Raw genomic sequence first — 15,073 nt, forward strand, 5'->3', positions numbered from 1 at the left:
TATGTATATATATATATATATATAATCTCGTTTTATATTATATATTACATGTGTTTAAAAGCAAAAAAAAAAAAAGTATTCCAATCCAGAGTATTTATGGAATACCAACCGGATATGCAATGTTTGATTATTAAGGTCCCACCTCTGGGACTTTACAATACAGGAGATCTTGTGATACTAGTTTACTGATTCAAAGCCGTCTTTAGTGCTGATTTTGACATGGAAATCAGTAGAGAGGCAGCTGAACTTGTGCGGCACTCTCATTTTGCAAACCTGCAATTTATAGTGGCCGTGTTCTCAATACTAATAGGTGCAAAATTATATTCGGAAATTGTTTTTGCCAATTTGATTCTCCACAGTACTCTGACCTTTTTCTTTTGAATGCAGGCTCTGCACATAATAATTTTTTTTTTTAAGGTATAATAGCCCCTTTAAGGGCAGGGCCTATTACGCACATACACGTGGCAGACCTGCACAGGGAAATAAAGCCAAAAGTCTGCACAGGCCCCCCTGGTCTCCTATAGCGACAAGATCACTCCTCCCAGGGCTGGTGTCAGTGCTGCCGGCCTCCGTGGAGGACAGTTTCTCCCATGTGACTGTTGCAGCCTGTGATTGTGAAACGTCATCCTTAAGGGCCAGCAGCATGAAGACCAGACGGGGGAGGAGAGACATGTCGCTATGGAAATGCCAGGGTAGCGCAGTATGAACTGTTGCTCCCCCCCCCCCACTTGCGATCTACATTTGATTGGCTGCAGAGGTCACAAGGGATGAAACGTCATCCAAGGAGGCCGGCAGCACTCAGACCAGACGATGAAGAGTCAGCGAAGGCCAGGAGCAGTGAGTATAGTCTGGCGGTCTGATTATATTGATATTTGCTGTAAATTTGCAGCTTTTCTGCAGCAAAAATTGCAAGGTTTGCTATTTGTTACAGAATTTCACTTCCCACTATTCCACAGCATAAATACTGGTATCAAAAATCCACACTACAGGTCAAATCCCATCCACTTTGCTGATACTGTAATACGCTGTTGATTTTCTTTCTGCAAATCCAGATATAAAATCTGCAGCAACTACCCTAGGTGTGCAGGGCTCCTTTTGGGTATATTCACACAGTGCATACTATGAAGATTTTGGGGTGGAGAATCCGCAGAATATTAAAGAAGCAGAAAAGTGGATGGGATTTTACCAAATCCCATCCATACGCCTGGGAAAAATTTGGCACAGAGTACGTTCATAAATTGACCTGCGGTGCACATTGTAAACCTGCATGTCCATTTATGCTGTGAATTTGCTGCAAAATTTCAAATGCTTTTGTTTGAAAAACTTGCTGCATATTGGCTGAAATTTCTGACGGTTAAAGAAAAAATAAAGCCGGTACTCTCCTCTTGTCACACTGCCATAGCAATGTGTTCCTGCTCTCCCGGGTGCTCTGTATACAAACGGTCTCCTGTTATGACGTTTCATCACATGTAAACCGTCAGCCAATTACATGTGATGAAACATCATAAGAGACCGCGTGGACACGTTTCTATGGCAGTGCTCAGAAAGGTGAGTATGGGCCTATTCTTTCTGGCGGACTTTTTCCAACAATGTTTTCTGAATATTTGTTCAGATTAGCGGGAAATGGTTAAGAATCCTATTGAAGTCCATAGAGAAAAACACCATCTACAGCGTGCTACATTTTTGGGGAAAAAAAGTAGCCCACTGACTGCAAAAATGGCACAACTCAAAATGCTGTGTGTGGAGATACTCATATGTTCCTAAAAAATAACTGCAAAGATCTGGCTGCAGTGATAGAGTTTCTAAAAACATTAACAAAAGCTGTCAAAAACTGCATTTAAATGCGGTGTGTGAATATGGCCTTAGGGTGTTCTAGTCAGACGTTGCGATTGAAGTATGGTTGTGTTTTTTTTTTATACTGCAACCGCATAAAAACCCGCCATCAAATTACGGTAAAATGGCATGCAGCTATGGGATGTGGTTTCAATCACACCTCAACTGCATCATGTGAATACACCCTTAGGGCACATTCAAACAGCTGTAGTTTTGGTCGGTTTCCCTGCAATGAGTGAAATCACGTCTGGAATTTGTTTACTGCAAGGTGACATGATAATTCAACCTTTTTCTTTATTGTATCACAACCAGAATCAGACCGCTGTAGACATCAGAAGGAGAAAATATGTAATTTACCATTTCAAAGGGAATAAGCACAGAAGAAGAAAAAAAAATGAATAGAAGTAGTTCAAAGGCTGGATATAAATTCTGAAAGTAATTATCTAACCCAATTCCAGACCGCAGGGCGAGGTGCACAGCCAGAATTGTGTAAAATCTAACAGACATACAAACACTACAGTAAGTTGTTGTGCGCGTTTCCATGGAAGCATTTTCATGCAATTTGATGTGTTCATGGATACAAGCATTAACATGTTATAATAAAAAGAATCTCTAATTTTCTTAGGTATTGGAGGCATGGGAATATGGGTGCAGTGGCAAGAATGAGCAGAAAAATAAAACATGTTGGAAAACCATGAAATGCATGTATTTTCTTGAGCTTATCTGTAAACTGGTGGGTGGATATTGGGTGGAGTAATCTTGTTAATAGTACTTTTAATTATGCAATTACAACTACTATCCACTATATGGCACATGTATAGTATTAGCTCTCTTTAGAACAGCCATCAAGGAAGTACAATCAAGCACCTAAAACCCATTAACAGCACTGGTAGCGCCGACCATAAGAAGCTCCAGAAAGAACAGGAGTGGATTTAACAAGACCCAGAAAAGATTTGACAAAACAATTAGTGTAGTAAAAAATGAACAAGATCCTCAATGTTTAAAGGGATTGTCTCATTAAAGCCTCGTGCACACTTCCTTCACCGGTTTAGCGTCCATTTTTGACGGATCCGTGTGCATGTTTTGTTGTCCGTGTGGTTTCCGTGTGCACTCTGTTTCCGAGCATGGTACTGTCCAGGGTGCTGAAAGAGCAGTGTTGTTTAGCGCTAGTCACTGTACAGGGTGCTGAAAGAGTTAATGGGCTGCACTGATCGGCGGTAACTCTTTCAGCACCCTGGACATTGACTAGCGCTGAAGAATGACCATGCTTGACGCTCGCAAAATACAATTTTAATGAAATTAAAAAATCAGTTCATACTTACCCAGAACTCCCTGCATTTTCCTCCTGTCCGGCCTCCTGGGATGACGTTTCATCCCATGTCACCACTGCAGCCAATCACAGGCTATAGTGGCAGTCACGCCGGACTGGATGACGTCAGAAGGCCGGACTCCTGGGATGACGCTTCATCCCACGTGACCGCCTCTGCAGCCAATCACAAAGCGTCTACTTTTGTTGGTACAGAGCAACGGGACCGTCAAAAAAACTGAAGTGTGCATGGCCCCATTGAAATGAATGGGTCAGGGTGCTAGCCGTCAGAAAAACGGCTAGCACCCTGAAGAAAAAGACTGAAGTGGGCATGAAGCCTAAGACATTATGGACACACAGAGGGGATCTCACGCTTGGGACTCCCTTTCATGAACCAGGATGAAGAACTGAAAAGACTGTGCTCAGAACACATCTATTATGCATGATAGTCACACTTTTGGCTATTAAAATATATGGTCATATAAGAAGTTATATATCCTTTTTTTTTTTTTTACTAGGATTTTTAATAAGTTAATTCCTGCAAGAAAACGTAGTGCGTGATAATGTTTTTTTCTTAACAATGGAAGTCAATAGCAGACATATGCAACATTGGCATACAGTTGTGTCTTAACGCACACGTTCGGAAGCACATTCAAAAATGTGCCCAACGAACGTATGCCCCAAAGGCAGTGTGAACAGTCTGCTCTGGCAGATCTCGCCCAGATAGCCGTTCATTTGAATGGCTGCTTTGTTATACCAAATTTTCTTTGCAGCTGCTGCAGGGAAAATATATATCTGGATGTAACTTCAGAAGCATGACCCGGCCTGGCTTTATTTCCTCAATAATTTTTCGATTTTACGGTTTCTAATTGTCAAAGTCCAAAATGTTTGCGTTAATCTGGCATTAATGGGACAAAACCAGATTGAACAATTCAGTCGTAACATTAAAGCCACTGACAGATGAAGTTAATACCAATGATTATCTCATTACAATGGCACCTGTCAAGACCTGATGTATGTTAGGTAGCAAGTGAACAGTCGGTTCTTGAAGTTGATGTGTCGGAAGCAGGAAAAATGGGCAAGCGTAAAAGATCTCAGCAATTTTGACAAGGGCCAAATTGTCATGACTACACGACTGTGTCATACCATCTCCAAACCGGCAGATCTTGTACCCCACAAGGCCAGTTTGTATAGGCAGTTGTCCTGGTATGCAGTAGTTAGCACCCACCAAAAGTAGTCCAAGGAAGGACAACTGGTAAACCATTGACCGGTTACGAGCACCCAAGATTCAATGCACATGGGGAGCGAAGGCTAGCCTGTCTAGTCCAACAGAACAAATGTAGCACAAATTACTAAAAAGGATAAAGGAGTATTCTTAACATAAATATTTATCGCATATCCACAGGCTATACCATAAATGTCTAATAGCACGGACCCGCCTCTATCTTCAGAATGGGAGTCTCGTGGATATACAATAAATATTTAAAGGGTTGTTTCTACAGGATATGCCATAAATGTCTGATAAATATAGGACCCACCTGTGGCCACCTATCCACTTAGTCCTTGCTTAGATTTGTTGGGCAGCAGCCCCTTTACCTGGATGGGTGGGGGTTGGAAGACCCCCTTTCTCAATATACAGTGCATTCGAAACATCTTCAGACCCTTTCACTTTTTTTTACATTTTGTTATGTTGAGGCCTTGTGCTAAGATAAAAAAAATAAAGTTTCCCCCCTTCAATCTGCACTCAATACCCCATAATGAAAAAGGAAAACAGAATATTAGAAATTTTTGCAAATTTATTAAAAATTAAAAACTCATTTCACATGGACATATGTATTCAGACCCTTTGCTAGGACACTTGAAATGTAGCTCTGGGGTTCCCCCATTTCTCTAGATCATCTTTGAAATGTTTCTACACCTTGATTGGCGTCCACCTGCAGCAAATTCATTTGATTGGATAGGATTTGGAAAGACACACCCCTGTTTATATAAGGTCTCACAGCTGACAATGCATATCAGAGCAAAAACCAAGCCATGATGAGTAAAGAGCTGCCTGTAGAGCTCAGAGACAGGATTGTGTGGAGGCACAGATTTGGAGAAGGGTACAAAATTAATTCTGGTGCACTGAAAGTTCCCAAGAGCAGTAGCCTCCATAATTTTTAAATGGAGGGAGTCTGGAACAACCAGAACTCTTCCTAGAGCTTGCCGTCCCACCAAACTAAGTCATCGGGGGAGAACGGCTTTGGTAAGAGAGGACCAAGCACCCAATGGTCACTCAGGCTGAGCTCCAAAGATCCCGTGTGCAGATCGAAGAAACTTCCAGAAGGTCAACCATCACTGCAGCACTTAACCAATCTTTGATTTATGGCAGAGTGGCCAGAAAGAAGCTTCTCCTCAGTAAAAGACACACGAAAGCCCACCTGAAGTTTGCAATAAAGGACTCGGACTGTGATCAACAAGATTCTGTGGTCTGATGAAACCAAGATTGAACTGTTTGGCCTCAATTCTAAGGGTATGTTCACATGCACTAATTACGGATGTAATTCGGGCGTTTTTGCCCCGAATTACGTCCGAAAATAGCGCCTCAATAGCGTTGACAAACATCTGCCCATTGAAAGCAATAGGCAGACGTTTGTCTGTTCACACGAGGCGTATATTTACGCGCCGCTGTCAAATGACGGCACGTAAATAGACGCCCGCGTCAAAGAAGTGACCTGTCACTTCTTTGGGCGTAATTGGAGCCGTTATTCATTGACTCCAATGAATAGCAGCGCCAATTACGTCCGTAATGGACGCGGCGTTCAATTGCCTGCACATGCCGTTATGGCTGAAATTACGGGGATGTTTTCAGGCGGAAACATCCCCGTAATTTCAGCCGTTACGGACGCTGTCGTGTGAACATACCCTAAGTGTCATGTCTGAAGGAATCCAGACACTGCTCATCACCTACCCAATACTACCCTTACAGTGAAGCATGGTGGTGGCAGCAGCATCATCATGCTGTGGGGGTATTTTTCAGCGACTGAGACAGGGAGACTGGTCAGTTGGGGGAAAAATGAATGGAGCAAAGTACAGAGATATTCTTAATGAAAACCTTATCCAGGTGCTCTGGACATTAGACTAGGCCAAAGGCTCACCTTCCAGCAAGACAATGACCCTAGGCCCACAGCAAAGACAACACAGGAGTGGCTTAGAGACAACTCTATGAATGTCCTTGAATGGCCCAGCCAGAGCTCTAACTTGAACCCAATCGTAAATCTCTGGAGACACCTGAAAAGGGCTGTCCACTGACAGACCCCATCCAACCAGAGCTTGAGAAGAATGGCAGAAAATACCCAAATCCAGGTGTGCAAACCTACCCAAGAAGACTGGAGGCTGTTATCACTGCCAAAGGTGCTTCTACCGAGTAAAGCGTCTGAATACTTATGTCAATGCAATATTTTAGTATTTCCTTTTCAATAAATTACCCAAGATTACGAACATTCTGTTTTCACTTTGTCATTATGGGATATTAACCCCTTAAGGACTGAGCCTGTTTTGGCCTTAAGGACACAGCCTATTTTTTCAAATCTGACATGTCACTTTATGTGGTAATAACTCCGGAATGCTTTAACCTATCCAAGCGATTCTGAGATTGTTTTCTCGTGACACATTGGACTTTATGTTACTGGCAAAATTTGCTCGATACATTAAGTATTTTATTGTGAAAAACATAAAAATGTAGCGAAAAATTGCAAAAATTAGCATTTTTCTAAATTTATATGTATCGGCTTGTAAGACAGATAGTAATACCACACAAAATTGTTGCTAATTAACATCACCCATATGTCTACTTTAGATTGGCATCGTTTTTTGAACATCCTTTTATTTTTCTATGACCTCACAAGGCTTAGAACTTTAGTAGCAATTTCTCACATTTTCAAGAAAATGTCAAAAGGCTATTTTTACAGGGGCCAGTTCAGTTGTGAAGTGGATTTTAGGGCCTTATATATTAGAAACCCTCGATAAGTCACCCCATTTTAAAAACTTCACCCTCAAAGTATTAAAAACAGCATTTAAAAAGTTTATTAACCCTTTAGATGTTTCACAGGAATTAAGGCAAAGTAGATGTGAAATGTTCAAATTTCTTTTTTTTTTTGCAGAAATTCATTTTTCATCTATTTTTTTGGTAACACAGAAAGTTTTACCAGAGAAATGCAACTCAATATCTATTGCCCAGATTCTGCAGTTTTTAGAAATACCCCACATGTGGCCCTAGTGCACTTATTGACTGAAGCACCGGCCTCAGAAACAAAGGAGCACCTAGAGGATTTTGGGGCCTCCTTTTTATTAGAAAATATTTTAGGCACCATGTCGGGTCTGAAAGGCTCTTGCGGCGCCAAAACAGTGGAAATCCCCCAAAAGTGACCCCATTTTGGAAACTACACCCCTTGAGGAAATTATCTAGGGGTATAGTTAGCATTTTGACCCCGCAGGTTTATTGCAGAAATTATTGGAAGTAGGCCGTGAAAATGAAAATCTACATTCTTTCAAAGAAAATGTAGGTTTAGCTAATTTTTTCTAATTTCCACAAGGACTAAAAGGAGAAAATGCACCACTACTTTTGTAAAGCAATTTCTCCCGAGTAAAACAATACCCCGCATGTGGTCATAAACGGCTGTTTGGACACACGACGGAGCTTAGAAGGGAAAGAGTGCCATTTGTCTTTTGGAGATCAAATTTAGCAGGAATGGTTTGCGGAGACCACGTCACATTTGCAAAGCCCCTAAGGGACCAAAACAGTGAAAACACCAAAAAAGTGACTCCATTTAGGAAACTACACCCCTTGAAGAATCCATCTAGGGGTATAGTGAGCATTTTGAACCCACAGGGGTTTCATAGATTTTATTAGAATTGGGCAGTGAAGATAAAAAAAAAACATTTTTTTCCAATAAGACGTAGCTTTAGCTCAAAATTTTTCATTTTCTCAACAAATAAAGGAATAAAAGAACCCCAACATTTGTAAAGCAACTTCTCTGGAGTACGGCAATACCCAATTTGTGGTCATAAACTGCTGTTTGGGCATACGGCAAGGATCAGAAGAGAAGGAGTGCCATTTGGCTTTTGGAGCACAGATTTTGCTGGATTGGTTTCTTGACACCATGTCACTTTTGCAAAGCTCCTAAGGTACCAGTACAGTGGAAACTCCCCAAAAGTGACTCGATTCACGAAACTACACCCCTTGAGGAATTCATCTAGGGGTGCAGTGAGCATTTTGACCCCACAGGTGTTTCATAGATTTTATTAGAATTGGGCAGTGAAAATAAAAAAAATCCTTTTTCTTCAATAAGACGTAGTTTTAGCTGAAAATGTTTCATATTCTCAACAAATAAATGAAAAAAAGCACCCCAACACTTGTAAAGCAACTTCTCCTGTGTACGGCAATACCACATATGTGGTCATAAACTGCTGTTTGGGCACAGAGTAGGGCTCAGAAGGGAAGGAGCGCCATTTGGCTTTTGGAGAACAGATTTTGCTGGATTGGTTTCTGGGCGCTATGTCGCATTTGCAAAGTCCCTGTGGGACCAAAACAGTGGAAACCCCCCAGAAGTGACCCCATTTTGGAAACTACACCCCTCAAGGTATTCACCTAGGGCTGTAGTGAGCATATTAACCCCACAGGTGATTGGCAGAAATTGGTGTGCACTCGATATTGCAGAGTGAAAATGTTTTTTCAATAGATATGCCAATATGTGGCGCCCAGCTTGTGCCACTGGAGATACACACCCCAAAAATTGTTAAAAGGGTTCTCCCGGGTATGGCGATGCCATATATGTGGAAGTAAACTGCTGTTTGGGCACACTGTAGGGCTCAGAAGGGAGGTAGCGCCATTTGGCTTTTGGAGCGTGGATTTTGCTTGTAGTAGTTTTGTTTTGAGTCTTACTGGTGTTTCCGTTTATAATGTCGGGGTACATGTAAGGCGGGCGGAGTATATAAGGGGCATAGTCAGGTGGTATAGTGGGGTAAAAAAAAACCAATAAAATAATCCATAGATGTGTGTTATGCTGTGACACAATCCTTTCTGCACAGGCCGGTGTCGTACTAATAAATGGTCTTTACTTATTCCCCTTTTGGTCCACACTCGGCACCTTTGAAGTTTGGGGAATTTTGCTGGGAAAGTGTTGTCCTAGTATAATACGGGCGCCCTCACTTCCAGCAGATATGTTTGGGCCCACCCCTTCCTGGTTCCCTAATTTTAGGGGCCTTGATAATTCGCCACTTGAAACAGAAGAAATGTTCCCCTCGAGCCGGCACAACTACATATTTTTCTTTCCTGATTTATTGGTGCCTTGACTAATTTTATTTTTTCATAGACGTAGTGGTATGACGGCTGGTTTGTTGCGGGACGGGCTGTAGTTTTTATTGGTACCATTTTGGGGTACATGCGACATTTTGATCACCTGTTATCCTTTTTTTTTGGGAGGCCAGGTGACCAAAAAACAGCAATTCTGGCATATTTTTTTAGTTTTTTTTATACAGCGTTCACCACACATTATAAATTACATGTTACTTTTATTCTGCAGGTCAGTCCGATTCCGGTGATACCTAATTTATAGCACTTTTTATGTTTTACAACTTTTTGCACAATAAAATAACTTTTGTAAAGAGAATGGATTTTTTCTGTCGCCATGTTGTGAGAGCCATAATGGTTTTAATTTTTCTTTGACGGAGCTGTATGAGGGCTTATTTTTAGCGAGACGAGTTATAGTTTTTATAGGCACCATTTTTAGGTACATGCGACTTTTTGATCACTTTTTATTAAAATTTTTGGAAGACAAAGTGACCAAAAAATAGCAATTATGTCAGTATTTTTTACGGCGTTCACTGTGCGGAATAAATAACATAATATTTTTATAGTTCAGGTCGTTACGGTCGCAGCGATTCCAAATATGTATGGCTTTATTATTTTTTTCAATAATAAATGACTTGATAAAGGAAAAAGGGCGATTGTGTTTTGTGTTATTATTTGAAACTTTTATTGTATGTTTTACAACTTTTATTTTTACTTTTTTTACACTTTTTTTTACACTTTTCTTTAGTCCCACTAGGGGACTTGAAGGTCCAACTGTTTGTTTGATGTTCTAATACATTGCACTACCTATGTAGTGCAATGTATTAGAACTGTCAGTTGTTCACTGACAGCAAGCCGATCAGGCTCCGCCTCCGGGCGGGGCCTAATCGGCTAACGTAATGGCAGATAGGAAGCCATTGTTAGGCATCCTGTTGCCATAGTAGCAGTCGCCAGCCTTGCCATCGCATGGCAAGGCTGCCGATTGCATACAAACCACTTTGATGCAGCGATTGCATTGAATCGCTGCATTGAAGGTGTTAATGGCAGGAATCGGAGCTAGCTCCGGTTCCTGCCGATAGATCGGGGTGTCCGCTGTAACATACAGCGGACACCCACTGCTGATGACGCCGGCTCAGCTTCTGAGCCGGAAGCTGAGCCGGCGCCATCTTGCCGATGGTACCGGAAGCCTTCTGGGCCCCGCCGACGACGGGGCATAGGAGGATTCCGTTACAGGCTAATCGGGAGGTAAGCATTAGCCCTCCGATCGCCTTTGCAGCCACCGGCAACCCAGCGATCACGTTGCTGGGGCGCCGGTGGCTATAAACTCCTCACATGCTGCGATCTCTATTGAACGCAGCATGTGAGGGGTTAATCGGTCGGATCGGAGGCTAGCTCCGGTCCTGGCCGATACCTCAGGGTGCCAGCTGTAACATACAGCTGTCACCCGGCGGTGATGTCGCTGGCTCAGCTCCTGAGCCAGCTTCATCTCCATCACGTACAGTTACGTGGAGATGCGCGAAAAGGCCATCTCCCATCACGTAACTGTACGTGAAATGGCGCGAAGGGGTTAAGTGCAGAATGATGGGTGTGGGAGGGGGGGGGGGAGAGTTAATTTTTCATATCTTAGCTCAAGGCCTAACCTTAACAAAATGTGAAAAAATTTAAAGGGTCTGAAGACTTTACGAATGCATCGTAGGTGCAGGTCCCAGAGCACCCATTCTGACGCCTGTCCACTGACGAACATGCCTACCATGGGCATGTAAGCATCAGAACTGGACCATGGAGCAAGTGAAAAGGGTGGTCCGGTCTGACGAATCATATTTACGTCTACATCATGTGGGCAGCCAGGTACACGTGCGGCGCTTACCTGGGGAAGAGATGGCACCAGGATGCACTATAGGAAGAAGGCAAGCCAGCAGAGGCAGTGTGAAGCTGTGGGCAACGTTCTGCTAGGAAACAGTTAGTCCTGACATTCATGTGAATACTACTTTGACACGTACCACCCAAACATTTTTGCAGACCAAGTATAACCGTGGTCTCTTTCAGCAGAATAATGCGCCCTGCTACACTGCAATACTTGTTCAGGAATGATTTGAGGAACATGACAGAGTTCAAGGTGTTGACTTTGCCTCCAAATTCCTCAGATCTCAATCTGATCGAGCATCTGTAGGATGTGCTGGAAAAACATGTGTGATGCATGGAGGCCCCACCATGCAACTTACAGGATATAAAGGATCTGCGTCTAACATCGTGGTGCCAGACACCACAGGAGACATTCAGAGGTCTGGTGGAATCCATGCCTTGATAGGTCAGAGCTGTTTTGGTGACACAAGGGGGACCTACACAACATTAAAACCATCCGCCTATTATTGTGTGAACGGTGTATATTTACTGTTTGTATCATTTGAACTATATTTATTAACTGTGCTTATTATTATCATCTTAATAAATTCATCCACCTGAAGCAGATTCCAGTAGCGTAATGTAATCTCTCAAATAACAACTTTTTTCCTATCACTTAGTATTAACATTTCACAAAAACACATCCGTTGACCAGAAAACTCAGTTACTGCAGGCCTAACCACCCACCCCTCTACTTTTGGTTCATACAGACTACTGCCAAAACAGTGACAATCTGTGAAACAATCAGTGTTTTGTTAAACACCTGATCTTGTAAGTAATAGAAGCCCCATATTAGAGAGATGGTCCCATTGGAGCTGCAAGAGCAGTCATATTGGTGGTCAGTTACTTTAAGGCTAGAAAAGCGAACACTAAATAACAAAATATACCAGTAGTACTTTCCAATTCCTAATAATTGATGGCCTATGCTCAAGATAGGCCATCAATATGTGATCGGTTGGGGTCAAACTCCCGCTCCCGCCCCCGCCCCCCCACCGATCAGCTGTTTTTAAGGGTTGTCGACACACTTGTAGCAGCGGTTCACAGTATTGTATTGAAATAAGGCTTGCCCACACGTAACGGAATTGCTGCAGAAAATTTCTGCAGAAACTATCAGGATTTCCGCTGCAGAAAAACCACACCATTTGCTGAGTTTTTTTTTTACTGCAGAAAACGGTGCTGTGTTTTTCTCAATGTTAGGAGATGGTGACATCTCCTCTGAAAAACACAGCAATTCAGTCCACTTTCTGCTGCAGGAACTTACATGCTCCGGTATGAAAAATACGCACCGCAGGTAAATTTGTAGTCTGAAATTTTACTCAGCGTGTGGATGAAATTCATTAAATCTCACCCACTTTGCTGCTACTGCATTCTGCTGCGTATTTCCCGTCCGCAATTCCGGATGGAAAATACGCAGCAAATCCGCTACGTGTGGGCAAGCCCTTACTATGGACCGTCATTAAAAGTGTAGTTGATTCACAGTGAGTAAGAAGAAATAAAGGGGAAGACGTGCTCGTACGAGCGCTGCGGCCCATTCAAAACAGCTGATCGAGGGGGTGTCGGGAGTCTGACACCGACCGATCACATAGTGATGGCCTATACGGAGGACAGGCCATCAATTTTTAGGGGCTGGAAAACCCCCTTTAACCCCTTAATACCAGAAGGTATTTTAAACCTTAATGACTGAGAAATTTTTTACGTTTTTCCATTGACGCATTCAAAGAGCTATAACTTTTTTATTTTTCAGTCGACATAGCTGTGTAAGGACTTGTTTTTTCAGGACAAGTATTTTCTAATAGCACCATTTTTGGGTACATTTTTGGTGGGGTAATAGGGAAAAAAACTAACCTGAAATTTTGCCACTCTTTTTTTGTGTCTTAAATTTACACCGTTTACCATGTGTTATAAATAAAATAATACTACTTTTACACCGTAAAAATCCTTTTTTCCTAAATTATTTGTTTTTGTGCCGCCATATTTTAAGAGCCATAACTTTTTTATTTTTCTGCTGACATAGCTGTATGGAGCTTTTTTTTTTTTGTGGGACGACTTGTAGGGTTTTTTTGGTATCATTTTGGAGTACATGACTTTTTTGAATGCAGGATTAACAGAAAACAGCAATTCTGGGATTGGTTTTTAATTTTTTTACGGTGTTCACCGTGCAGGTTAAATAATGCAATCGTTTTATACGAAATCATTTTTTTTTTTTGCATTATGTATTTTAGATAGGGAAAAGTGGGTTTTTAATATTTTTTTTACTTGGGAGTTTTATTTATTTATTATATTTTTTATTACATTTTTCTTAACTTTTTTTGTGTGCCACTAGGAGACTTTACTATGCACTCTTTTGATTGCTTTTATAATACACTGTAATACTTCTGTATTGCAGTGTATTATAGCCTGTCAGTGTAAGGCCGGATTTACACGAGCGTGTGCCTTTTACTTAACTGCTCCGTGTGTCATCACCATATGATGCGCGGCTGCGTGATTTTCGCGCAGCCGCCATCATTATGACACTGTTTGTATGTTTGTAAACAGAAAAGCACGTGGCGCTTTTCTGTTTTCATTCATACTTTTTACTGCTGTTGCGCGAATCATGCGCGTCACACGGAAGTGCTTCCGTGTGCTGCGCGTGATTTTTACGCACCCATTGACTTCATTGGGTGCGTGATGCGCGAACAACGCACACATAACCGACATGTCGTGAGTTTTACGCAGCGGACACACGCTGCGTGAAACTCACGTACAGACTGCACAGCCCCATAGACTAACATGGGTCCGTGCGAGGCGCGTGAAAATCACGCGCGTTGCACGGACGTATATCACGTTCGTCTAAATGAGCCCTAAAACTGACAGGTATCTGTTCGGCCATGGCCTCACGCATGGCCTTAAGGTAGTTTTACACTGGGCTATTATCGGGCAGACGAGCGTTCATAGAATGCTTGTTGCGGATAATTGTCCTGTGTAAACAGGGCAGCTCGATCATCAGAGCAACAGCCTGGGCTCCAGGAGCACCCCACCCGATGCGGGAAAACATCTTCTGAAGTGCAGACATGAAAAGGCGGCATTTCAGAAGAACTACAGCCGCAATAAAAACACTATAAGGCGGTTGTTAAGGGGTTAACAGTGCCACTGTCTTAGACAACCAGGTGATGAAAAATCATTGTTTCTCTGCTAGATATCTGAAAGACAAATTTCTAATATCATGAAGTTTATATTCAGCTTGCAGAAGTCCCTGCAAGTTGAAAAGTGCATTTTCAGTTTTTTTCTGTTTCTGTTTTAATATGTATGCACTTGTGTTAAGTATGTGTGTACTTTGATGTATGCCTTCCCATTCATTCATTCTTTGAAGTTGGAAAACCAAATCCTGACACCTATATTCTAGTATTACTTGCAGCAACATGAACAATGCTGGAGCCGCACATTTCAGATGTAATCGAAAGATGCATGGAAAGAATTACACATAAAACCACTTTATTGAAACCACTTTATCTGTTCGTCTAGGTAACACAGTAACCAATACCTGGAATCCTCATTCTATTCTAAATGGTGCGGTAGACTGGTCGAATGCCAGGCATATCATTTCTACCAGTGTCACAACACAATTTTGAGCATTATTTTTTTGGTGGGAAGAAAATCACTACAAAACAGCAGACTAGACTTGTCAGAAATCTTTCCACTCACCACGTTACATTCACTTGCCC

The 15,073-nt window shown here is 42.1% G+C and overlaps 1 long non-coding RNA gene across 1 annotated transcript; it reads left to right on the forward strand.

The window, feature by feature from the left end:
• Positions 1-643: 643 nt before the first annotated feature.
• Positions 644-2,528, forward strand: LOC142740996 (uncharacterized). The gene is made up of 3 exons (XR_012880960.1): positions 644-837; positions 2,146-2,352; positions 2,459-2,528. It is a non-coding gene; the product is annotated as an uncharacterized LOC142740996 (long non-coding RNA).
• The last annotated feature ends 12,545 nt before the right edge of the window (positions 2,529-15,073 follow it).

Source organism: Rhinoderma darwinii, chromosome 2 (assembly GCF_050947455.1).
Source record: "Rhinoderma darwinii isolate aRhiDar2 chromosome 2, aRhiDar2.hap1, whole genome shotgun sequence".
NCBI classification, from domain to species: domain Eukaryota; kingdom Metazoa; phylum Chordata; class Amphibia; order Anura; family Rhinodermatidae; genus Rhinoderma; species Rhinoderma darwinii.